At 37.1% G+C, this 27,955-nt stretch overlaps 1 protein-coding gene across 2 annotated transcripts in view; it reads right to left on the bottom strand.

Annotated features, from left to right (window-relative positions):
* macrod1 (mono-ADP ribosylhydrolase 1) overlaps positions 1-27,955 on the bottom strand; it is a 210,398-nt gene that overhangs the window by 95,440 nt on the left and 87,003 nt on the right. The window lies entirely within an intron of this gene.

Raw genomic sequence — 27,955 nt, 5'->3', positions numbered from 1 at the left:
CTTAAAATAACTACATTTAAATAATGTACAGCTACCAGATTAAAGAATATGATTCTTTAAAAAGCTTTTTTTTTTTAATTAAAAAATGTATTTTACAGTTTAGATTTCAATGTGTGTTTAAAAGACAATCATTCCATGTTTTATTTTACAATTAACAATCAAGTATTCATGGCGTTTATTCATTTGTGTGCTGCAATTTAACCTCCGGCCACTAGTTGGCAACATTCGTCATTACCTTTGTGTCAAAGTAACAACACAACCGGCGAAATGAAATTGTGAAAAGTGTGTGAATTTTTATTGAAAAACATTTTCTTGTGTTTGTGGCTAAAGGCTAAATGAAAACCCCTAAAGTCTGACCAAAAAAAGCTTTCATAAAAAGGTTATTAACAAGTATAAATGTTTAAAAATGTCATAAAAGTGTAATTAAAGGTAACAGTACGTGACGTAACGAGTCATATCACTAGTTCACTTTGAAAAAATGAATATTTCTGAGCGATATATAGTCAAGAAAAACATATTTACAAAAAAGAAACATCCCACGACCCGTTAAAAGACCGAGGCAAACATTTTTTTTGCAGCTGTCGGAAAAAGATTCTCGGTGTAATAACACGTTTTTAATTTAAAAAATGTATTTTACGGTTTATATTTCAATAGTGTGAGTTTAAAAGACAATAATTCGATGTTTGATTTTACAACTAAAAATCAAATATTCATGGCATTTATTCATTTTTGTGCTGCAATTAAACCTCCGGCCACTAGTTGGCAACATTCGTCATTACCTCCGTGTCAAAGTAACAAAACAACCGGCGAAATGGCAGCAATGACTGAATATATTTAGTGATTTTTTTGAAATTGTGAAAAGTGTGTGAATTTTTAATGAAAAACATTTTCTTGTGTTTGTGGCTAAAGGCTAAATGAAAACCCCTAAAGTTCGACAAAAAAAAGTTTTCATAAAAAGGTTATTAACAAGTATACATGTTTAAAAATGTCATAAAAGTGTAATTAAAGGTAACAGTACGTGACGTACCGAGTCATATCACTAGTTCACTTTGAAAAAATGAATATTTCTGAGCGATATACTCAAGAAAAACATATTTACAACAAAGAAACATCCCACGACCCGTTAAAAGACCGAGACAAACATTTTTTTTGCAGCTGTCGGAAAAAGATTCTCGGTGTAATAACACGTTTTTAATTAAAAAAATGTATTTTATGGTTTATATTTCAATAGTGTGAGTTTAAAAGACAATAATTCGATGTTTGATTTTACAACTAAAAATCAAATATTCATGGCATTTATTCATTTGTGTGCTGCAATTTAACCTCCGGCCACTAGTTGGCAACATTCGTCATTACCTCCGTGTCAAAGTAACAACACAACCGGCGAAATGGCAGCAATGACTGAATATATTTAGTGATTTTTTTGAAATTGTGAAAAGTGTGTGAATTGTTTATGAAAAACATTTTCTTGTGTTTGTGGCTAAAGGCTAAATGAAAACCCCTAAAGTTCAACCAAAAAAAGTTTTCATAAAAAGGTTATTAACAAGTATACATGTTTAAAAATGTCATAAAAGTGTAATTAAAGGTAACAGTACGTGACGTAACGAGTCATATCACTAGTTCACTTTGAAAAAATGAATATTTCTGAGCGATATACTCAAGAAAAACATATTTACAACAAAGAAACATCCCACGACCCGTTAAAAGACCGAGACAAACATCTTTTTGCAGCTGTCGGAAAAAGATTCTCGGTGTAATAACACGTTAACAATGTAAAACAAGGATAAAATGTTGGATAAAAATAAGTTCTCAGTGACCCTGTGGGCTGTTGGAAACACAATAAGGGAAAAGCAGACGTCAAACTACTCTCCATCTTTAAGAAACGTCCTCTTTTTATTTCATCCAATTTGGATTCTGATCAAATTAATTTGAAAGTATTTTGACTCGGAGGAAATTGTTTTTCATCTGCCATACGGGGAAGAGAGAGATTGTCTTTGTAATCCTCACAGTCCCGCTGGTTTTAATTGCATTGTGTTTAAGGTAGAAAGTGTTTGCGGGAGGAAGTCGTCGCTCATTAGACGATGCAAGGCGAGGCAGCAGGTCCGGAATCTTGTCGGATGAAGCCGAGAAACTCGTGCGACGCCAACAACTCGACTCTCAGCTTGTGATGCTAATGAATAAAACTCACACTGAGGCTGGAATAAATAATGTTTTTTAAAGAAAAATCTTCTTGGTGAGGGAACGATATTGTTCAATTTGCTGTTCGTTTTTTAAAAACTTCTAACACAGAGTTTTTACAGCATCAAGATCACACTATTCGAAAAGCTTTGAATACTTAATAATCTTTCACTTAAAGAACCACCTTTTTTCCATCAATTTTTTCTCGATGCATTGAAAATTCAGGTTAAAATTCGTAATATTCATCGCAACAATTACATTGTAAAAAAAAAAAAGATCATTACATCTTTAAATAGCTTTTATTTTTTACTAATGTTTACTAATTTATATTTTTACACTAGATTTATTCATGCATTAAAAAAAAAATTCAACGTTAGAAATTAATATATTTAAAATTCCGATGTGATTATCAGGTGGATTTCCCAGAAGGTTTTAACGACTTTAATGAGAAGTATTTTACTGTAGCTGTAGGAGAAAATATAATGTTTAATATCAATAGTAACTAACTTGTGCATTTGTTGCAAAGTATTATCACTGATCTGATATGTTGCATCACCACTGTTGGGATTTATTACGTCGAGGCCCGGGGGCCGAATCCGGCCCGCCAAGTCATTATATCTGGCCCGTCGGATGGTGGGCTTAAATTCAAGGTATATTAATGAAGCTCTAGTAGAAGAACTCACATTTCCCTGATCCTTAAAACTGTTCACTGTTCGCCAGTTTCTTTCAGGATCAATGTCGATGCTGATATGTTGAACCATAAAGATGCCGTTGTTTAAGATAAGATAAGGAACTGAGATAAAGGATGTCAACAAATGTAAAAAAAAACAACTTCCAACCAGATTAAAACTGATGTTTAAGGAAAGTTATTTGATGGGTTATTCTGTGAGGGAAACAAACATCAATAGATATTGAATAGTTTCAGGTATTTGTGCTCTGTATTATATTATATATTTAATATATCTATGTATTACTAAATATATATATATATATATATTTATTTGTATTATTATATTTCAGATTCTAAAGGAACGATATTCAATTTAAAATTCAACCGAGTTCATCCATGAGATCCGATTTCATGCATCCTGAAATAAATAAAAAGATGAGTTTATATTAAGCTTCACATGTTTTTAAAGGCTTTGTCAGTTATAAATAATCTCCAGAGTGCAACTGTGATGAGTCCTTAAGTGAAATCGACACAGCTTTGATGTTGCGCCGAAGGAGCCTTTGCCTCCTCCTCGGTGGATTTAACTTTTTCTTCTTTTTTTTCCCTCTCTCAAAAAGGAGCTTAGTTGCTTTTATTGATAGCGCGAGAGTCGTTACGTCGAAGGAATTGTACGCGAGTTCCTTCTGTCAACGACCAATCACACGCCTTCTCTATTATTCATTAGAGAAAGCATCACCACCAGGAAGCCATTTTTCAAGATATTCCACTTCTGTTAAACTCCTATCACCTTCCGTAAAAAACAGTGATTTTCCAAGTCATGAATATGATTAATATTACCTTTTTTATTTATTGTGACAAAGGTGTATTTTGTTAAGAGCAGATCCAGATTTCAAAAGATTTTTTGGCATAAGAAAAAGCGTATAATTCATGTGTACCAAACGTGGGCGGTTCGGGGCCACATAAGGCCCTTCGAGTGTGTTAAGAAGCAAAAAAATAATGTAGAAAGCAACTTTTTCATTTTGTATTTATTTTTATTATTTATTAATAAACTCTCTGGGGTTTTGCAGAACTTTTGTCAATTGTTGAGTATTCTTAGCAAATAAAATAATAATAAAATAGATGTTTATTTATTCATTTAAGTTGTATAAATTAAAGATTATTTTGTGAATATTTAGCTCGATTTTAAATTGATCACTCCTATGTTTTGCTAGATGGCCCCTCATAACTGTATAAACTGTGGCCCCTGATATATACTGAAGTAAAATCCCAAGATGACATTGAAATAAACACTTTTTTCTTGTTTTTAACATCTTAAAAGTCAGTGTTTATATTTACAGTGACAATGAGACAGGTTAACATTTTCCAGAGCTCAATGTCCGAACACAAAATATCAGATATTAGATTTTTAAAAAGGATTTATATAACATACATTTAATTCAACTTTATTTTAAGGGTTAAATCATAAGAATGTCATCTCAAGACATACTTTAATCAAGTATATATTGGAAAAAAGAAAAACGGATCCCGGCAAATCAACAATGAGTGAATCACAGCGAAAAACTTCCTTTTAGAAGGCAGAAACCTTGAGCAGAACCAGCCTCAATGTTGATCGGAAACTATAAAAAAAATGTTGTATTCATTTCCCTTTAAAAAAGAAACTCCTGCTGCTTTAGCAGAAAAGGATCTGGCCCCCATTGAACTTCTGGTTCTATTCAAATGGATTTAAAAGCTAAATGCTAATGCTAACCAGAGCTCATAGTCTGAACACAAAATATCACCAGATCAGATTTTAATTATAGAATATAACTTTAAATCGATTCAACTTTATTTAAAGTGTAAAATCATAACAAAGTCACCTTAAGACTTGAAGTTGTATTAAGTATATATTGGAAAAAAGGAAAATAAATCCTAGCGAATCAACAACGAGTGAATCATAGTGTGACAGTGGCTAGGAAAGAAGGCAGAAACCTCAAGCAGAACCAGACTCAACGTTACCGGGAAACTGTTATAACTGTTGTATTTATGTATGATGTATTTATTCAAAAAGAAAAGTTCCTGTAACTTCAGCACAACATCTGGCCCCCATTGAACTTCTGGTTCCATTCAAATGGATTTAAAAGCTAAATGCTAATGCTAACCGTGCCGAGATGAAATAAATCTTTATATTTACGGTGACAAGGAGACGTACATTTCACAGTTTGTTTCACACAAAATATCACAAGATCGGATTTTAATTATATAACATAACTTTAAATCGATTCAACTTTATTGAAAGTGTTAAATAATAACAAGTCATCTCAAGACTTGAAGTTTTATTAAGTATGTATTGGAAAAAAGGAAAATAAATCCCAGCGAATCAACAATTAATCACAGCGTGGCAGTGGCGAGGAAAGAAGGCAGAAACCTCGAGCAGAACCTGACTCAATGTTGATGGGAAACTATCATTATTGTTTGTTGTATTTATTGCCCCTCAAAAAGAGAAGTTCCTGTAACTTCAGCACAACATCTGGCCTCCATTGAACCTCTGGCTGGATTCAAAAGGATGTAAAAGCAAAAAATGCTAATGCTAACCGTGCTGCGATGAAATCAATCTGCTGGAGAGTCAGCAAAGTTTAACCTTAATCAAGTCCCTGCTTAGAAAGTGTAATTCTCTGGCAGGAGAAAAGCCGACTGCAGCTGCCGCCGACATGTTTGACGTTAAAGTCGTTTTCTCATCTGGAAATTCATAAACATGCGGCGGCAGCAGAGCGAGGATCCTCCCGGGAATAAGCCGATACAAAAAAAAAACAAACTCTACAACAACTGCATCATCGATGATTCGTTTGGAACGTGACGCTTTACCAAGTCAGGTTTCAACAGTCCATCATTTTTTTTTTTGTTGTAGCAGTTCCGGGGGCCAGGAGGCTTCGCGCCAGCTGGACTCGCGCTCACTCATTCTTCCAGGCGAAGGAGGAACCGGTACCGAGACGAACGTCCCGCCGCCGCCACGTTTACTTCTGAAGAATCCTCCAAAAAACCCCTTCATCACGCTCACCGCTCCCTAATGCCTCATTAACGGCAATAACATTTAATTCTCGCCTTTACAATAATTATACTTCCCGGTGCATATGAGGGACGGCGTCTCTAATGTTTCCTGAGAGCGAGTCTGGTTGTTGCGCCACAGAAAATACATCACTCGGGCGGCTTATGAGTCACTTTAATGTGACAGTCTGAGACTATGTTGGACATGCACATCATCATCTGGGACGGAGTTGAGTCCCAGTTATGCTCGGAGGGATCTTTGAGTCCGAGCCAGGAAGGGAGTAGAAACTATTCTCCTTCAAGTTATGGATGATGAAGAGCGAGAGACGACTTTCCCGCTGAGAAAACTTGTTCGGCAACATCTCGTCGTGGACGGATTGTTGTGTCGAGACGACGCTGGTATGAAGTCAAAACGGTCCCGGACGCTTTTACGGAACGCTCTGTTCTCGATCAGGGCGGTTTTTATTAATGGCTGCCGAAGCTAAGGTCGCTCAATAACGGTGTTTTCGACACGATCCTCGATTCAACATGTTTTTTTTAAGGTAAGGTAAGGTAAGGTAAAACTTTATTGAAATTGTTTATTTTTTATGGCAAACCAATACATAAGTCCGTACAAAAGTGTCAGTACTAGGGTTGTTAAGAAATAAATATGGCAGTATATATTTGGGATATTGTTTTCACGATAAGTATCAATACTCGTCAGCACTGTATTCAAAAATAGTGTTTCAATTTATTTTTTTTAAATAGTTTGGAGATTGATAGTTTGTTTAAAACCAACTAATTATATTCTTTTATTAACACACATATTTATAGTGTTTGTTCATTTTTGTGTCGCAATTAAACCTCCGGCCACTAGACGGCACGGTCATCATGTACTCCGCAGCTAAAGGAACAAGTTCTACTTGCGGGATCCTGGTAATGGCTGAGGACGAGAGGATACAGTCGTCTCCAGCAGCTTTTAAAGCTGATGTTTGGACATATTTTCATTAAAAAATGAAAGCAGTGACGACTTTGTCAAGAGTCATGTGGTCTGTAAATTCTGCAACACCAGAGTCAAGTACTCGACAATACTACAAATATATCATTTAAAATCCCAATATAATGTATTGTTGTCTCTGTATCTAATCAGTACACAATGTTAGAAAATCCGCGAGTACATTAGTGGCGCATTCAAAAGATATCATTTTATATATATAGCCAAGAATGGAATGTCTCTCCTCCTTTCGAAGTATTATTTTCTCCAAGATGAAGAGAAAAACGAATCATCGAGTCTGTGTACATCAACACCTAACATCAGGATGTTCTTTCTTCTAATATGTATAATCCGTTCGAAACATAACACAATTACTTGCTCCGTGATTAACTTTGAGCTCCAAGAAAAAAGACCATTTTTCAAACTCTAACTGGACTCCACGGTATGTTTTCGTCTAAACTGAGATGCTGGCCAACAAAAGCCTTTCCTTGGAAGGCCTTAAGGTCAACTAATGTAAAAAACAAATTCTCCTGACTCTCATGTTTCAAATGTTGAAGTCTTTCTCTCCAAAATGCAGTAAGTCCTTCATCATGACCATGATTTCAACTTATAAGTTTATAAAGTTGCTCTGAAATCTGGGCGAACTAGAGGTTACGAGAGCGGAGTCCATAATGACGTAATAATGGCTTTACTCCTCCTCCAGGCAGCTTCAATCACGGCCCTGCTTTGTTTATACAACAAGTCCCTTGGGGGTGGGGACTTCTGGGATCGCGGTGACAAACCTCGACGTTTGACCAATCACAGCAGAGTGGGCGTGGCTATGGTTAACAAGATTTATTCTAAGGAAAGTATTTTCAGTGGGCGGGGCTTAAGATCATTTTCTGATGTCAATATTTGGTACAAACACACACTGTTGATACAATAGAGTCCAACATCTATTTAAGACACACTTGAATCAACACATAAGTTAAACTTTCATAGTTATCTTCATTCAAACCACTAGACGCTAAAGACTCAAAGATTCATTCACCTCTTTATATTTCATGAAATTGACATTATCGGCTATTTAAATAAAGTTTTGAATGCAACCCGCATGTGTCAAAGGTTCGCTCACTGCCCAGATGAAGTAGTACTACTAATATACAATGTTTTTTTTGGTAATTTTATGGAAAATCAAGACCATTACACCTGTTCGCGCCACAAACCTAATCCCCATCATAACTCTACACCCTCACCACATAGATCTAGATTGACTCCTACTTACGGGAATCAGAACCAGGAAGTAATTCTTAGTAATGGTCTGATGAAGCTTCATGAAGCTGTGTCATTATTTCCAGAGTCCACTAGATGGCGTCTCTACACTTTGTTTTCCGACTGTTCTAATGGAAAATCACATCATTTTAAACTGATGGCGCCACCTACTGACCTCTACACAACATGACACTGTTTCATGAAGCTTCATCAACACATCACTAGTAATTTGGGCTCGACAGAGTTGCAGCCGTGACGACGGACGAAGGTCAAAGGTCGAAGACGCCACCGCGTGACGACGCGTCCAAACAGAAACCACTTGAATTTGATTTTTATTACCACGTATTACAAGGTTAACGCTCTAGAAATGGATGGAATTTATAGAACATCTAATAAGCTGTTTTGACTGTGTGTATCTCCCTGTGTGTGCGCAACTAAAATAGCACTGATTATTTTCAGCTTTTCTTTTTTTTCTAAAGCCTTCTCATTAAGGAGACACTTTTTTTTTCTCTCCCAAAGTCAAGAGTGCTGCTTCTTCAAAGTGAGATGTTTGATAAAGAAACGATTCATCTATTGGGATGTGGCGTGAGAGAAAAGTGTGTTTGCAGTATTTTTCCTCTTCCTTCTCCTAAAGTAAGTAGGTAAGTAAATAAAGGTTATTTTTAAAGATCTTTCAAACAAACAAACAACAAACAAAAACAATACACAATTAAAATATATACTTTAAAATGTAGGAGTGAAATGTTTCTTAAAGGAGTCAGTTGATCATCAAACACAGAGATGGTTCCAAAGCTTAGGAGCAACAGTCTGGAAGGATTTCTCTCCTCTGGTCCTGAAGTGTGTTCAGGAACCATCAGTAGATTCTGATCCACAGACCTCAGAGCCCGAGCTGGGGTGTAAGTCTGGATCAGATCACTGATGGAAGGTCTGACCATGAATAGATCTGAAAGTAAGAACCAGAATTTTAAAGTTGATCCTGAAACAAACTAGCAGCCAGTGAAGAGTTTTAAGGATCGGAGAAATGTGAGTTCTTCTACTAGAGCGGCTCAGAATTCTCGCTGAGAGTTTTGTATTAACTGTGGGCGAAACATAAAAATAAAATAAACCCTGAATTCTTCTTCAGTAAATGATTGTTTATCCCTGCAATACATTCTTACTGTCCTTTATGCTCCTGGATACAAATGTGTTCTTGTTGTGTTGATCCCACCACCAACTACACACACTTTTGTGTATCCATGAATGCAAAGTGGAAGCAGCAGTTCGTTTCAGTGAAAAGCAAAACCTGATTTTCCTCTAGGACGAAGTCAAAGGTCACGGGTCAGATGAACTGTATTTATTAACATGTTTTTAAATCTTTGGCCGATGGCAACAAAGTCGTTAATAAAAAATAAAAACCCTGGAGCACCCAGGGCTCAACATCTGTCTGTCGCTGATGGATCCAGCTTTGCAGGGCAGGAAGGAAGTACGACCGTCCGACTCTGATGACCTTTACAGAGTTTCCTCTGGAGAGAAGAGGACGTGTGGATCTGGAAATATTCTCTGGAAAATTTGAAAAAATGTTTCGTCTTCTAAGGTCTCAAACTGAATCTACGGAGAAAATAAACATTTAAAAAAATAAAAAATTAATCAGAATGAAAACTAGAATCTTTGGTTTTTCCTATGGGTTTAAGTTCAACTAATGTGTTGATTCAAGTGTGTCTTAAATAGATGTTGGACTCTATTGTATCATCAGTGTGTGTTTGTACAAAACTCTCTTTTAATTTAAATATTGACATTAGAAAATTATCTTAAGCCCCCCCTACTGAAAACACTTTTTTCTTGTTTTTCTGGAGATGAAATCACCATAACCACAGTCAATCAAGGTTTGTGATGCAGCGTCATCAAATCCAGGAAGGGACTCGTTGTATAAACAAAGCTGGCTGGAGGATGAATGAAGCCACTATTGGCTAAACAATTTCCCAAAGGGAAACCTCCTCCTAAGGGATCAATAAAGTTCTACCTAACTAGTGCGTCATAATGGACTCCGCTCTCGTAACCTCTCGTTCGCCCGGATTTTTTAAAATAAAAGTTCAAACCATGGACATGATGAGGGACATGGACGACATTTGAAAAGGAAAGTTGGGTTTTCACTTGAGTTGACCTTAAATAAACAAAAATGCTTGAACTTAACTCACTACTATGGTGGAGAAATCGAGTCCCCCCACCCCAACTTCAGCAGTCAAGGAAAACATGCCGACTCTGCATAGAGTCGTTTGTGTAAATGAACTGATAAAAGGTTGAATGAAGGTGATATCAAGCAGTAGATGTTACACCTGCTGTTCTCCTCAGACTCAGAGAAAGTGAATCCACTTTCGGAGGCAAAAAAAGGAATCGACTTCCGTGATGAAGTGGAACCTGACGAGCTGATCCATAACGAGTCTTTAAAAAGCCACGACTGAAACAAACACTTTCAGAACAAAAGTGTGATAAACAACTTTACCTGAGCGGTGAATGTTTGGATCTGATGCGACAGAAACGTGTGATCGCGATGCATCAAAATTAACATCTCACCGATCTGCCATCAGAATGATGGAGGAGTCTAAAAAAAAAAAAAAAAAGAATCTAAACTGCAGCATCTGCAGCGAAGGTGTCGGATTGTCTCGGCGTACACTTGTGAAGCACAGATGTCTCGGGCGCGTGGAGGTGCGAATGAAGAAGCGCTTCGCTCAGATCAATTCCCTCTGGTTTAATCGAGTCGCTGTTTTGACCGCGAAGTCGAGCACGTTCGCAGTCGCGTCGCGTTCGCTCGACTCCCGACACCTCGGCGTCGATAACGAGTCGACGGAAATCGGCGAGCGATTAAGACTTAAGTCTGAACGCCAACGTGCTATAATCCGAGGTAAGAAACCGGTGTAGGTACAAATGTTGTCCCCCCACTTCCTACGTGATGACGTCACACGCTTCATACGCGAACGTCTCTTTAAAATATTTTTTATGGGTTAAAGCAGGGGTGTGAAACTGGTTTTCACCAGGGGCCACATCATCATAATGGCTGACCTCAAAGGGCCAGATGTAACTTATAAATGTAACTAAATGTAAGCTAATGTAAAATAAATGTAACTACTCCTTAATGTTAAATGACTTTGAATGTATTACTTGAGGGCATAACTACTGTAAAACCAACAATTGTGAGCTGCTAACAATATGTGTGATGTAGCATTTTACAATAAAATAAAAATGGCTGCACACAGCCTTGCATGTGGTACTAAATACATTGCGACACATAAAAATAAGTAAAAACTTAAAGTTGCAACTGAAATAAGTATGACAAGCAACTTTTCCTGTTGATGCACATGTTTCATCACACTTGTCATCTCAAGCAGAGAAAAAATCAAGTTTTTTTGGGGGTTTTTTTGTTGATTGGTCAAGGTAAGGCAGGCGGGCCACATAAAATCACATGGCGGGCCCGCGGGCCTTGAGTTTGACACATATGGGTTAAAGAAACGTCAACAGAACGTTTACATGATACTTTTTTTACCACATAAAACATTTATATTGACGAAAAGACGATGTTCTTCAACATAATTACTTACTTACTACTTACGTTCTTTCATTTCCTGGTCTGACGATCATGTGACTTTGAGACCAACGGAAGGGTCCGCGCTACATGTGACGAAGCCGCTGATTGTACAATGAAATAAAAATCATTCGAGTTCCGAAATAATTCGCTTTTCAAATAAAAAAAATGTTAGAATATTTCCCTTTCAATAACTTGTCTGTAGTTCGGATCATAAACACCTCAGTAATTATTTAGAGTTTTTTTTTAAATCAATTAAATCAATTATTAAATGTACATATGCCCACTTATTCTAACATTTTTTTTATTTGAAAAGTGAATTTTTTCGGAACTCCAATGATTTTTATTTCTTTGTACAGTTGTGCTTTATTATTAGTAAAACAGCTTCAGCCAATCAGCGGCTTCCATTGGTCTCAAATTGGTCACATGATCGTCAGACCAGGAAATGAAAGAACGGAAAGTGATTATTGTTGAAGAACATCGTCTTCTTGTCAATATAAATGTTTTATGTGGTAAAAAAGTATCATGTAAACGTTCTGTTGACGTTTCTTTAACCCATAAAAAATATTTTAAAGAGACGTTCGCATATGAAGCGTGTGACGTCATCACGTAGGAAGTGGGGGTACAGAATTTGTAGGGGGGACAAAATTTGTAGCTACACCGGATCCACCTCCCTTCCTCACATTTCTCCGATCCTTAAAACTCTTCACTGGCTTCCAGTTTCTTTCAGGATCAACTTTAAAATTCTGGTTCTTACTTTCAGATCTATTCATGGTCAGGCTCCTCCTTACATCACTGATCTGATCCAGCCTTACACCCCAGCTCGGTCTCTGAGGTCTGTGGATCAGAATCTACTTATGGTTCCTGAACACGGTTCAGGACCAGAGGAGAGAAATCTTTTCAGGCTGTTGCTCCTAAGCTTTGGAACAATCTTCCTCTCTCTTTGCGCTTGATGGATCTACTGACTCCTTTAAGAAACATCTTAAGACGTTTCTATTTGTTCAGGCTTTTCCTTGAATTTCTCGAACTCCTGTGTTGTTCTCGGTGTTGTCTTGATCTTTGAAGTATGTACTGTTTTGAGTATTGTTTTGATTGTTAAAGCGCTTTGTGACCCTGGTCTCGAAAAGCGCTATATAAATATATATTACTTACTTACTTACTTACGTTTTCTCTCTTTTCAAAAGTACATTTTCGACAACTTATCTACATTCGTAGTTTTTTTTCTTTCCTCACGATCTGTCCATCCATTATCCTCCCTTTCCTCATTTGAATAATTTCCAGTCCATCATTCTTCTCTCCAGCGTCGGGTTCCTTCACGTCCGACTGATTCTCTCGAGCTTAAAATTCAAGAGATCTCGACGTATGAAGCGGCTTATTCCAGTTTTTTTTTTTTAAAAAAGTGGCTCTGAAGAGATCAGGGCGCTCGCTGGCGTTTTCAATTTCAACCCCGACTCCTGGAACCGGAGGCGCTCGTCGAGAGAAGCCTCCTCGCGTTTTTTTTTTTTGATCAGGTCCAGAGCGAACTTTAATTACCGTCGACCCAACGATTCCCCGACGGCCGCCGCGGTGAGCAGGACTTTAATGGAGGAGACTTCAGAGCAGAACCAGACGCATTTGAAATCAGCGAGCGAACGCTTAATGAGCTGACAAGTAAAAAAAAAAAAAAATAGAAAATAAAAATGCTAATTGCTACGTGCCGCCATGTTTGTAATTAAAACCCAACATAGGGATTGTTTAAGAGGCAACAAAATATCCTTTTGTTTGACGGGAACTTCGCGGGTTTAATTGGATGCATCAGCTTCCAGTGTTAAGAGACGTTTAGGAGTTTTTAAACCACAGAATTAAAACTCGCTCAGGTAAGCTGTTCGACTGAAGCTAACTAAGTAAACAGTTGGTTTTATGAGACAACATGTTAGTCTCTTTAATAAAAGTTAATCTAATGTGTTGATTCAAGTGTGTCTTAAATAGATGTTGGACTCTATTGTATCATCAGGGTCTGTTTGTATAAAACTATTTTTATTTAAATATTGACATTAGAAAATGAGCTTAAGCCCCGCCCACTGAAAACACGTTTTTCTGAAGATTAAATCTTGTTTAACATAACCACACCCACTCTGCTGTAATTGGTTAAGGGTTTGAGGTTTGTCACCACGTGTCATCAATCCAAGAAGTCTCCACCCCAAAGGGACTCGTTGTATAAACAAAGCGGGCGTGATTACAGCCGGGTGGAGGAGGAGTGAAGCCATTATTACGTCTTAATGGACTCTCGTAACCTTTCGTTCGCCCAGATTTCAGACGGGGGAAGAACTTTATAAAACGTCAAAACATGGTCATGATGAGGGACTTACTGCATCTTGGAGAGGAAGACGTCAACATTTGAAACATGAGAGTGAGTCAGGAAAGTTTCACATTAATTGCCCTTTAAACAAAAACTAACTAAAACACCAAAGTGAAGGTAGAAACAAAATTGCACTTTTATATTTTTATGAAGCTACAATTTCGGTTCAGGATTCAAACATTTGTATTCAGGGACTGATGTCGGTGATGACGATCACCTACTAAGTGACAAAGATTATCCTTTGTATCCTCTGAACTTGGACTGTGGTGAGAACTGCACTTATTTCCGTTATTTATACTTTATTTTTTTATTTACTTTTTGATCTGTGTTAACTTTGTTTTTCTGTAGAGCGACTGGAACCCTCATTTCCCAAAGGATGGATGAAGTTCCATTCATCTAACTGAAAAATAACGCTGCTGGGGAAAGTTCAACTTTTTACCTTCCACAAACATTTCAGGCCGGCAGAGACCCCCTAAAAATCCTGTTGCACTGAAAACAGAGGAACTAAATGCACCAATAAAAAAACGAACTACTAGTTTAAAAGGTCAAATCAATATAAATTAAATGGTTATACGTGCTAGTTTAGATTAGACTGTAAATATCCATCTACATTGACATGTTTCAAGTCATGTATATCTTTGCGAATATATAAGAGATGTTTAGGATATTTCTGAGGCTAAAACTACAACCGAAAATGAGCCAACAGAGGCCGAAAACCAAAACACATAAATAACAAATTATTCAAATGGTTAATACCATTGGATGTTGAGGGTCTTAACACTTGTGTTTTCTAATGGAGGTCGTTCTTGATTTAGAGACAAACTATGGCTGAAAGATTAGTGAAAATAATATAATTGCGATTATCTTCCTCAATTTTGCGATATATTTTTTCAATGTCCTCTTTTTTTATGTATTTTTTCTCAAATACAATGAAAAAAAATCACTTTACATTAAAAAGTAACTTGTATGTGATTGTTAAGATAAAGTTATTTTTAAGATAAAGGCCAAGATAAGCATACATTGAAATAAACAGAGAAGTCTTGAAAGAAATCACTGCAAATACTTAAAAAACTCCTACAAAAACGAATTTAGAGGTTTAATGTAAACAGTTTTAAGTCAATAATGAATCACAAAAACTTGGAAAAGCCCAAAATCATTCTGTCTTTTTCTGAGCATATTTGTGTTGCTGTTGTTTCTCTGTCAGCTTTAAGTGAAACTCCTGCGATACAAAATCATTTATCATAAGTTGCGATTATATTGAAAAATGCGATTCATCGCTCAGACCTTTTTTCCCAATCACATTGATTTTCCTCGGGCCTTCGGGTCAACTTGACCCAGAGACAACACAGGGGATAAAACAATTTGGCTAAGAAAAAAACACACTTTTGGTCAAACTTTTTCTTCATCTTAAAAAATGAGGTAACAGAGGATGAAAATAGAAAAAACAAAATTAAACAAAATGACCAAATTAACCAAAAAAACTAAATGAAATATGCTAAAGTTTGGACCCATCGGATGTTTCGATTCTTAAAGATATTTGGCCAAAAGAACCCAAAACACAGTTTCTGCCCAAATTTTTTGATGCATCACCAAAATATGTGGTCTAAGACAAAATAATGCAATAGGAGAAAAAAGGTACAAAAGAACAGAAATGTCCGATAATGAGGCTGAAAATGGAAATAGCGAGATAAGGAATTACGCAAATGGTTAGAACCGTCGAAAGTTACAGTTTTACATTTCATCTGAAAACCAAAAATGAACTTTCATCTCAAATATAAATAATATATACGCTGTAAAATAAAGTCGAAGCAGTAGCAGAGCGAGGCAGGGGGGAAAAAAAAGAAAAAAGTGAACTGAAAGACTTGAAAACACGCGTTTTCATTCGTAAACTGAAATCTGTCAGTTTCATCCATATATTCATGGCGTTACGTAATTATTGAAATGACCCGATGAAAAGGACGAGCTTGTGATACATTATCAACGATCACTTGTTACAGCGTCAGAGCAGACGGCGCCACGTTCTCTCCGGTCGTCCCCGGAGTCGTGCCGGCGAAAAACAAAGGCATCAAAAGCAATAAAAAAAAAACGCTCAAGCGTATTCACCGTCACGCAAGCCTGCCGCGCACTTTTGCATACTCGCCACAACACAGGGTGGGCGCCGGGGGGTAACCATGGCGACGGTAATGCCAAAAAGGTTTGTTACTGAAACCTAGTTAATTAGCGAGAGGAGCGAGGGAGGGAAGACGTCGAGACTCTCGCCATCTGTTTTTAAAAAATCCACTTGTTTCTCGCCACCAGCCGAGGGAGTGCGGCGAACAAACATGTAGGTTCGAGGCGCCGTGAAACACGTTTATTGATACGAGACGTCGCGACGGTTTAGACGCCAGAGCGCGAGCATCTGCTGCCAATTATCGGGCTGAGGGTCGAGGTGACAAGATACACAAGCACCGGCGGATGAGGGGAAGGGAGGAGGAGGCGGAGGGAGGAGGAGAAGGAGTGTCGAGGGACCGAGGAAGGGCTCTGAGATGGGGGGGGAGAGAGGGAGGAAAAAGGAGGGCGGGAGGGACATTGAGTGAGAGACAGACGGACAGAGACGAGGTGAGACGGCGTTGAGGGTTGGAGAGAAGACCAAACGGGATCTAAATTGGAACCTAAGACAAGATGGAGTACTTCTTTTTCGGGGGGTAAGTTACTCAATTGGAGGAGGAAGGAGGGAGGGAAGGGGTGATGAAATGTTGGGGGATGAGAGTCAACACTTGATTTAAAGTGAGGGATGGTTGGAGAAGGAGCCACTAAGGGGGGGTTAGGCCCCAAACTATAGTCACTGTCTTAAGAAAGATGTAGATCGTTTTAGATTTAGATTTAAAAACTGGGTTTTTTTGTTTGTTCACTCCGGGGTTCGCTTGTTGTTTGTGGGGTTTTATTATTTAAAAAAAAAACATTATATCACTGAGTTTATGAATTATAAACAATAACCAGACTTATTTTTAGTCTCTATCATTGTTATTTCCTGAACCTATGTTATTTATCTTGGTTTTTAACTTGTGTTGCGTTTTATTTAAGTAGTTTGATGTTTAAAAAAAACTTTTATCACTGAGTAAATGTATTATAATCAATAACCATGTTAATAAAATAAATAAATATATAATTATTGTTAGTTTCCATCATTGTTATTTCCTAAATTAATGTTATTTTATCTTATTTTTAACGTCTGTTGCGTTTTATTTAAGTAGTTTGATGTTTAAAAAATGTTATATCACTCTGCAAGTGTATTATAATCAATAATCATATTAATAAAATAAATAAATATGATTATTTTTAGTCTCTATCATTGTTATTTGATAAAATCATGTTATTTGATCATAATTTTTTTTTTTTACTTTTATTGCGTTTTAATGAAGTAGTTTGATGTTTAAAAAAAGGGGATATCAATGTGCAAATGTATTATAATTATTAACCACAATAATAAAACAAACTGGGTTTTTGTCTTGACAACTATTTGGTCGACACGCCTTCCTTAAAATAAACACATTCATCACCAACAAACACAAATTGAATTAAATGAGAGATAAACGACTAAAACTGAAAATCTCATGTACGTTTTATTTAACTTTTATCACATTTTAAACCAACATATTGGTAGATGTTCGCCTTTGATCTTTTAACTTAACTTGTCGTGTATTAATTAAATAAAATAAATATTTAAATGACCATCTCACCAGCACTCGTTTGTGTTTATTGCCAACTATATTGGATTTCTTTTTTTAAATCTCACCGTGTTGTGAGATTGAGTTGCGGGTAATTCTCTCTGCTATAATGAAGGTGTGTGTGTGTGTGTGTGTGTGTGTGTGTGTGTGTGTGTGTGTGTGTGTGTGTGTGTGTGTGTGTGTGTGTATGTGTCGAGGAGGTCAGAAATGATGCATATATAATAATGAATTCCACCTCAAATCTCCATTTCATTCCTCATCACTTCACTTTGCATCACGCCGCTCTCCATCTTCTTCTTGCCTTCCCTCTGTACTCGGCATCATCTCCTCCTAATTCCCCAGGTCCCTGTGCAACCTGTTTGTGTATTCCTGCTTCTCTCGCTCCTCTCCTCCGTCTCTCCCTCTCTTCTGCTGCCAACCACCATTACGGCATCTTTAGTCTTTTCATTTCTCGCCATTTAGAGACGGCGCCGCCACAATGACAATCAGGCGTCCTCGGCGTAGAAGCGAGCGATCCACGCGTCGATAGACGTGAAGAGGTTTTCTTTTTTTTTTTCCTCTTTTTAATGTTGTCCATTCTCTCCATCTATAGATTTCTAGCTCGGTACTGTGGATGATTCACTACTTGGTGCTTTTGATTCTTTTTTTGGGTGATTTTCTGCTATACAAACTGTAAATGTTATGTAACAAAATGTTACATTTTAACGAAATTATTATTTTTTTTAACCTCTTTAATCTCTTTTTTTATTGACTTTGATCTGACGACAAACAAAGACATGAATCTGTTAATAATGATGTTAAAAAGATCACAAATTCAATAAAAAACTATTGGCCACGACTTGGTTTTTTAGATTATAAACAAAATAAATCTAATTTCTCTCTCTACAAATCGTAGAAGTACTAAAGTAGTACATCCTTCAGAATAAACTCTCAAATCGCACACTTCTTCACTTACACTTAATATTTTGAGTACACAAGTGTGTCCTGATGAGAAGTGTGTGCGAAAATGGCCAAAAAATTGAGATAAATTTTAGATACTCGAGGCATAAATGTCTCGAGAACAACGCAACAACAATAATTACACAATGAAACACAACCTAATAACTTCAATTGACCGTTTGCGATCAGCGTTAAATAGTAGTAGAAGAAGAAGCTGTCGAGTCATTTCCTGTAAGTGTGTAGCAGCAGAGTTTGATTTGAGACAGTACTACCCTGTTGAAATTTAAGCTCTGTCTTATAGTGTACTGCATAACATTGCGGTATTTTGGACACAACTAATGTCTGTTATTGTGGCTAATACCAAAATATATTAATGGCTGAATCACAATAAGATTTTAAAGGTTAAAAAATGTAACATTTTAAATGGAAAAAGTCGGGGATTGAACCCTTGGGTTTTGGTTTCGAAACCATGACGATGTAAACAGGGTGTCACTCATGTCTTCTCACCACTACTTTATCAAATAACTCTTTCAAATCTATTAAAACAAACGTTTTTTGCTTTGGTTATGGTATTTAATTTGAACTAAAAATACAAAAAACGGTTACTTTTGTGAAATAAAATAAATGAAAATGATCAAAATGATTGAATCTGGGAAATATGGAAAAGAATCAAAAGATTCAGTCATAAAGAAAGAAAAAATAGATTTATTTTAGCCCAGAGAAGTGAAAGATCGCACGTTAGCCTAGCATCATAGAGGAAGATGCTACCAAATTCTGTACTAATACTTGCACTACTACCCAAAATAATACTGACATAAATCATGGAAAACACACTTAAAAATGAAATATATATATATATATTTTTAAAATAGATTTGTAGTATTGGATAAACCCTAAATCACAGCCATGCTTGTACATGAAAGAACAAATATTAAGCTTGTCAGCGACAGTCAGAATGATAGTTTTTAAACTCCACACGTGTCAATCTTTCTAGTGGGAGGATTTTGACCACAGTCTTGCAGCCTGTTATTTACTTTACGGCGAGGATCAACTAAAGTAGTTCTTCATCCTGAGCCGTGTTTTTTTTTTTTTTTTTTTTCCTTCAGCTCTTACATGGTGACAACAGCTGTGAGTCAGCTTATAGCGGCCCCGGCTCACTGGGTCATATCTCAAGGTTTTAGCGTTCTCCGAGGACTGGAGGAAGAAGTGTATGTTTGTTTGAAGGCAAGGCTACAAACATCTCCTGCTGGAGGTCAAGTGTTCACGGGTGTCTATGGCTGGCATCTTCTCTGTGGCTGTAAGTTGGTTTTGGACCATTTATGAACCATTCAAAAATCACATTCATTGGATATTAAAGGTCATATTTAAATTCTCAAAGCCAGTGTAAGTACAGAGATGATCTGATTTCGGGAAAATACTTTTGCTTGCCTCAAGGTCACCTAACGTGAAACTCCAACACCTGAGTGAGTCAGGAGTTGAAGACTTTCTCTCCAAGATGCAGTGAGTTCCTCATCATGACCGTGTTTTCGACTTATTACTTTATAAAGTTGCTCTGAAATCTGGGCGAACGAGAGGTTACGAGAGTGGAGTCGATTATGACATAATAATGGCTTCACACCAACTGTAATCACTCCCTGCTTTGTTTATCCAACGAGTCCCTTAGAGGCGGAGGCTTCCGGGATTGATGACGCAAGGTGACAAACGTTGACGTTTAAAAAAATCACAGCAGAGTGGGCGTGGTTATGGTAAACAAGATTTCATCTCCAGAAAAACAAAGGGGGCGGGGCTTAAGATCATTCTCTAATGTGAATATTGCAATGAAAAGAGAGTTTTGTACAAACAGACACTGATGATACAATAGAGTCCAACGTCACAACAACACACACACGCAAATACACACTTTAGTTCAACTTTTTGGACCAAACTAAGTAAAGCGAATAAGAAAGTCAAGTTAACAGATTTTTGTTCGTTTATAATCGACTTTTCTGACTTGTTATCCTTCTATGAAACACCCAAGTTTAATAAAACCATTAAAAAATTAGTTAATCCCCCCCAAAAAAATAAAATTAATGCATAAAACTGTTCACTTTTTCAATTCAAGTTTTTAAAATGCAAGTTGTCCTGAAGTATAAACCCATATATATACACTCATTAAGGCAGATTAACTTATCAACACACGGTTAATTGGCTACAAGAGCCTCATGGTTTCTTCTCTTTAGTGGTTCTGGACGCTCTATTGGATTTTCTCTGAGCTGCGGCGAAAGTAGTTACAATATTAATATGAATATATTTAAAGGCTGCTCAATAATTCACCGACTGGTATATCAAAGGCTCATCTTCCACCTCGAGGGTTTCGACTTTAACACGGCGAGACCCTGTAATGAACTTAAACATCTCCACTGAACAAAACAACAAATGCCTTAAAAGCCAAGATTGAGAAGTGATGAACTTAAATGGTCTGTATTCAAACTTTCAGAATCTTTCTTTTTATTGTCCATCCATTCTTTTTATACCGTTGATTCCCTTAAGCTGTGACACATTGGAAATAAACTATTCGCAGATGAAAAGCAGTGACTTGAATGCGGAGGCCATGAAGCGATGAGTTTAGTCTGAGTGCTTTAAATTGAATTCAAATCAGAATTTTTTTAAATGAATCCTCACTGTCGCCCTTTTGAAATGACGGACAGCCGCGATTGGTTAAATCCAGTGAAGGAGCCCGACAAGGTCCAAACACTCGAAAGCCAACGAGTGTGTGACCAAGTTCAGTTTGAGTGCTCGTCGACAAATGATTAAATCTATAAGCAATCTCGGCGCCGGAATTACCAGAATGTCTCTGTGATCGACAACATCACGACCGTGGGGGGGGGGGGGGGGTTGAGGTGCGGAGAGGAAGTACGATGAAGTCCTCGCGTATCAGTCCAGACGACTTACTTCTCACTCCTACGCGATACTTTCACGCGCTGAAGGAGGTCGTGTTGCTAATGTTTCAATGACATTTATTCACGTATGACATGGAAAAAAAAAGGTTTTTAATCTACGTTTACATTGACGCAAACGGATGGTTTCACTTAGAACTTCAACTTCTTCTGAAAGTTCTTGGTCACGCCTACACATCTGACACATCTACTGTAGAATTATTTAGCAAAATTCAATTGCAAAAAAAAAAGGAAGTAACTTATTATTATTTTTAAAGCGCCTTTCGCAACAAAACAATACACAGTTAAAATACATACGTATGTAACAACTTTAAAAGGCCAAGACAACATAGAGACAAACATAGAAATGAATCAAGATATTCAAGAAAAAACACAAATAAGAATGTCTTATGATGTTTTTTGAGGGATTTGGAAACATCAGTAGATTCTGATCCACAGACCTCAGAGCCCGAGCTGGGGTGTAAGTCTGGATCAGATCACTGATGGAAGGTCTGACCATGAATAGATCTGAAAGTAAGAACCAGCATTTTAAAGTTGATCCTGAAAGAAACTGGAAGCCAGTGAAGTGTTTTAAGGATCGGAGAAATGTCAGTTCTTCTACTAGAGCAGCTCAGAATTCTCGCTGAAGAGTTTTGTATCAACTGCAGGCGAGACAGATCCTTCTTGTTTAGACATGAAAACAAATTGTTACAATAGTCTAAACTAGAAGACACAAACGCATGGATTATAAACTCTGAGTCGAAAAATGTAATTACAAATTCATGGGAAAATCCAATGTCATCGACAACTTGTTCATCAAGTGAGCGAAAAGCTTTTGTTTAGTTGGTTCCCCATTTATCTTTCTAGAAACTTCTTTAAAATCTGTGATTTAGCCATTATAGAAATGAATGCAACTGAAGCCTCCAACACACTCCTATAAAAGCAGTTTGGTCAAACAAAGTCAAAATGTTACGTTGTGCTGCTTTAACTATCATGAATGGACACTTATGTTTTCACTTCCTGCCTCCTCAACCAATTAAAATATGGAGCAGCCGACATTTTTATAGAAGGTTGATTAGGTGAGAAGTGGTTATTCAATTGAAGAGGATTTTAGAAGATAATTCGGGCCATTTTCTCACAATTTGATGTATTTTTGAAGCCTTGACAACAAGTTAAAGGACTTAAACAAATGTATACATCCTTCTCGGTTTTGCCGTCATTGATATTTTAGTGAGTTAAGTCACATTAACGTCACATATTTTAGTTGGCCGGATGACTTTAAGACTCTCTGAAAATTTCCGTCATTTTCCTCTATGAAATATGACTATTTGGATTCATCTAAAAAGCTTAAACTGCTACTTCGTGCTTCATTTTGATGTTTTTTCTACAAACATCTTCGGGCCAGAAGTGCCGATCAACATTGACATCTTTATAATTTACCAGCTCATATCAAGCCGGCGCCGTAAAGAAAAACAAAACGCAACAGCAAAGTATCTCCTGAGATTGTGAGCAATTTGATTTCATGGTTTGAGAAAAACCATAAAAGACAATAATTTGCAACATTAAACCAAAGTTTGTGGAGGAGACGTTCCGTTTAATGGAGCTCCAGATAAATGTCGTCAAGATAATTGAAGTTCAATCCACGACAACAGCGTTTTATCTTTTTTAATAAATACTCCTACTCGCCGTGTTTCTCCGAAAATGTCAATATCTCTTCAAGACATTCTTATCTCGTCAGCGAGCGTCCTAACCAGACAAAAAAACACCGGGCGGACACTTAACATGTTACCTCTATCTCAGGCGTTTACACCCTGACAGGCAATATCGGGTAAAAGCTTTGTCTGACATGACAGGCTGACATCATCTTCGCTCGGCTCTCAGGGAATTACTCGCTAGTTGGTGGCTTCCATTTGCAGGTGCGCCGCGTCGACCCTTTTAGATTATGAAAAAAGACCACCTTAATGCTTAAACAAAGCGGAGAGGACGGCGACTTGTGTTCTTTATTAATCCATCCGATGCAAGAGAGCGAAGCAGAAAGCGTTACACAAAACTACTCTATAATCTCATATGGAAAAGTGCATTTATGTCAGTTATGACCGAAAAGTTATTCTTCAGATGACCTACTTAAATGTGTATTGAAATAAACTTAAATGACAATAATATAACTGATTAATCAAAAATATGTTTGGATCCACAGGAAAGAAAACCTCTCATGAATAAGGGAATGACGCGGATCTTAAATCCATTTGTTCTGTGTTTCGTTGTGGAAAAGACTGATAAGTGACGTGTTTGCTTCACATCTGTTGAATCATAGAAGGATGAGATTCCATCTCTGGCTGGAACAGTTGGTCTGGGAACAGCAAGAGAGAGAGAGATATGACTTTGAGAAAAGCATTTTTCATAATCTACCACGCTGCATTAGCGTCGCATTTATATTAATGACGGTGTTTGAAAAGGAGTTGAGATTGTGAAAAGTGATTATAAGTTGCAAACATTCATAGTCTGACATCGCGTTAGCAAAGTACTTGGGATGAGAGATGTTGTAGTTATGGGTTTGACATTGTTTCTACTGACCCCCCCATAATATAGTTCAAATAATCAAGCAAATATTGAATTTGATCAATAAACAATTAAGTTATGTTCTTCTTCTTATTTCATTTTTATTTATTATTTTGTATTGTTTATGAAAAATTGCTGGCTATTGGAAAAAAAAACAATTTCAATCAATAAAGTTTTACCTTACCTTACCTTAGTTAAAATAAAGAAAGAATGCCAATTGGAACGTTGTGGTACAACATGTAGGATATCAAAATACAGTACAATTTACAACAACCTTTGTGAGAGAGTTTCAATTTCTGTTGAATCTTTATTCATTTATTTGTGTTGTAGCTTGGTTAGATAGGGGGCGCTGTTCTTTGACCTGGTGTAGCTGTGCAAAGCTGTTAAGTAAACAAAAAGAAAAAGAAATTGATCACAATAGCAGCTGCTAATCCTGCGAAAAATTGACATACATTTCCAATATTTAACACGTTGAGTATGTTTGTCTTTTACTTGTTAATCGTTGAGCTTTTGATTTGTTGGACTAGTTTGTTTTAAGCCTTGATTTGTGTGCCAAAGTATCCATTCTTAAATAAGATAGCAATTTTTGAATTGGTGTTCATTTCAAGCCCTCTACAAAAATCTTTCTAACCTTCAATATTTGGAGATTCACTGCCACCACAATAGTTGCAGGTTTAGTGCCAAAACCCTTAAGATGCACGACATCAATCTGTCATTTCATTACTTGAAATAAATTCGCAATGTCACACAACACAGTTAGCATCTTTAGCTACTATCACACGTGGACGTGCAACGAACAAGCTGAGATCATCTGCATAACGATTCATTTGGGGTCGCTCTGGGCTGGTTTCTATGCAACAACATTGTCTCATATATAATTTGTGTTTTACTAGTTTTCTCTAGTACATACAGTATACAGGTGTAAGTACCATTACAGTCCAGCATGTCATTTCGGTCCGGACACTTCCTTTCCCGATGACGTTTTATTTAAAAACAGAAATCAAACTGGGCAATAGAAGGACACTTTGCACAACACACAAAACATTTATGTTAACAAATGGACAAACACACACACACACACTTTTAAACGTACGATGCAATTTAAAACATTCACGACTAACAGACGCTACCAAATACATACAGTATATGTTCTAATTGTAAAACGAAAACTGTTGAAATGTATTGATTACTAGTAAGTTTAGTTAGTGTAATGGGACGTGGTTCAGCCAATCAGGGTCGTCCTCACTTAGTGATGTGTTGATGAAGCTTCATGAAGCAGTGCCATTATTTTCAGAGTCCACTAGATGGCGGTCTCTGCACTATTTTCCTTTGTTTTGAACAATTATTCTAATGGTAAATCACAACATTTTTAAACTAATGGCGCCACCTACTGACCTCTAAACAACATGACACTGTTAAATGAAGCTTCATGAAGCAGTGTCATTATTTTCAGAGTCCACTAGATGGCGGTCTCTGCACTATTTTCCTTTGTTTTGAACAATTGTTCTAATGGAAAATCACATCATTTGTAAACTGATGGCGCCACCTACTGACCTCTAAACAACATGACACTGTTTCATGAAGCTTCATCAACACTATTCTCTCTTGAAGCCGGGACACATTCTGTTGGGTTTTAGCGAATATAAACGTTTAATGTTGTTACAAAGTGTCATTTAATAGCTCAGTTGAACTTTCGTTTACTCACTAAAAAGACGTTTGTAGGAAGTGTCCGGACCGAAATGACAAGGCGGACGGAAATGGTACTTACACAGGAACAAACCAAACGCCTTGATATTAATAATCAATACAACAGAATTTAGTTTTGCTTTCCTGTAACAAATTCATCAACGACCAGTGCTGGTCTCTGACCCACTGATCGGAGTCTATTATATTTGGTTATATGTTGTGGTATGATATGTTATGGTATTAAATAATTAAAATTTTCTATTTCACTTAAGGAAAAACAAACAAAAAAAAACATTTTAAGCATCAACTGTGAATATTTTTTGACCTTAAAAGCATTTTTAGGGTTCATCTGACCATTCAAACGTGAGGATGTCCTCCTTTTGTTCTTCATCTAAGTTAAACCACGATAAAAAAAAAAAGCTGCTTTAAAGTAGGTCCAGATATAAACGATGTCGGTTCCACGCCACGCCCGGTGCCTTCATGGCCCGACCCTCTAGAACCTCAGCATTTACAAGTGGATGAAGCTCTTTGTCTACTTTCGAGGTCATGTACGGAATCCAAAAACATTTCAGCAGATGCTTTTATCGAAAGTAACTTGGAGCGAGCGGATTAATCCATGGCAGTTCAATACCCGAGGACAAAGGAAAAAAAAAACATAAAAAATAATAATCCAAAGCTTTACATAAACTTACGTAAACCATGGTAACCATAGTAACCTGCTGCTAAACCGACAAAAACAAGTCAGTAATTGCAGAAATTGAAGAAAACATTTAACAAATACTAAAAGCGAGTAATGGTAGTGAAATGTATTAAGATATTCAGAGCCGTCTTCACGAGGGCCTCGGGTCGGATAAAAGCTTGATTACGAAAAGCAAGCGTTGTGTTGGAAAATGTTGCGTCGGAGTGTGGGCAGGGTCAAGCGATTCTCAACCCCCCTCCATATCAGATACCATCATCCGCTCTCAAACTTGACCTGCGTCGCTCATTATTCCGTCGTCGGTCTCGCACCGAAAGTTGTGCGGTGTAATTAAAAACACCATTAGCAGGAAGCAGAAACGTGTGCGGTTAAATGAACAATCATGGCCGGCCGCGTACGAGCCGTGTTGTCAGACGTATCTGATTTTAATTACTGGCTGCTATTATTTTTTTTGCCGCTGCCGCCGCTCGTGACACGAAGGCTGGGGAGACAATGGAATGCTAATGTCGTGAGGACGTAGTTAGCTAAAGTCGTTTTCTCATGGAGGATACAGAGACGAGTGTCTGTGTGACTATCATCATCTGACGACAGCACAGAGTGTGAGCTCGGAAAAAAGATGTTGCAAGAGACGCATCCTGTAGCTTTAGAGAAGTCAAAGCATCATTAAGTCGCTCCTTGAATGTACAGGTGTTCCACTTGAGTCTCTCCCGGATCTCTGAGCTCCTCAGTCTATGTCGAACCCTCAATATCCACTAGTTGCATTGCAGTTACATTTTAGTTTTGTTGTTGTGTTGTCATTGGGCTTTTCATGTTGCTTTTGGTGTTGTGGTTGCTATAAATGTTGATGTTGTTTTTTGCTTATTTCAATTGCTATAGTTGTTGTTGTTGCTTTTGAGGTTGTTATTGCTGCAGCTATTGATGTTGCGTTTGATGTACACATTTTTGTTGTTGCGTATAATGTTGTTATTGCTGTCGATTAAATTATATTAGATAGACTTTATTATTTTTTGATTTTGGTTTTGATGTTCTAATGCAGTTGTTGTTGCCTCTGATGATGTAATTGCTGTTGTTGTTGCTTTTTATGTTGTAATTGCTGTAGCTTTTGATGTACAAATTGCTGTTGTTGCGGTTGCTTATGATGTTGTCATTGCTGTTGCTGTTATTTAAATGATATTAGATAGACTTTATTATTTATGATGTTGGTTTTAATGTTCTAATTGCAGTTGTTGCTTTTGGTGTTGTAGTTGCTGTAGCTGTTGATGTTTTTGTTACTACAGATTTTTCCAAATGCTGTTAGTGTTGATGTACGAATTGCTGTTGATGTTGCTTTCAATGTTGCAGTTGCTGTAGCTGCTGGTTTTGTTGTTGCTTTTGATACTGAAATTGCAGAAAGTATTGACGTCTTCCTTTGATTCTGTTGTCGCAACTTTACAGCTGTTGATTCTGTTGCTTTTTATTTTTGTTT

This window comes from Callionymus lyra, chromosome 9, assembly GCF_982586985.1.
Source record: "Callionymus lyra chromosome 9, fCalLyr1.hap1.1, whole genome shotgun sequence".
In the NCBI taxonomy this organism is placed as follows: Eukaryota; Metazoa; Chordata; class Actinopteri; order Syngnathiformes; family Callionymidae; genus Callionymus; species Callionymus lyra.
This window is presented reverse-complemented; position numbering and strand designations above follow the sequence as displayed.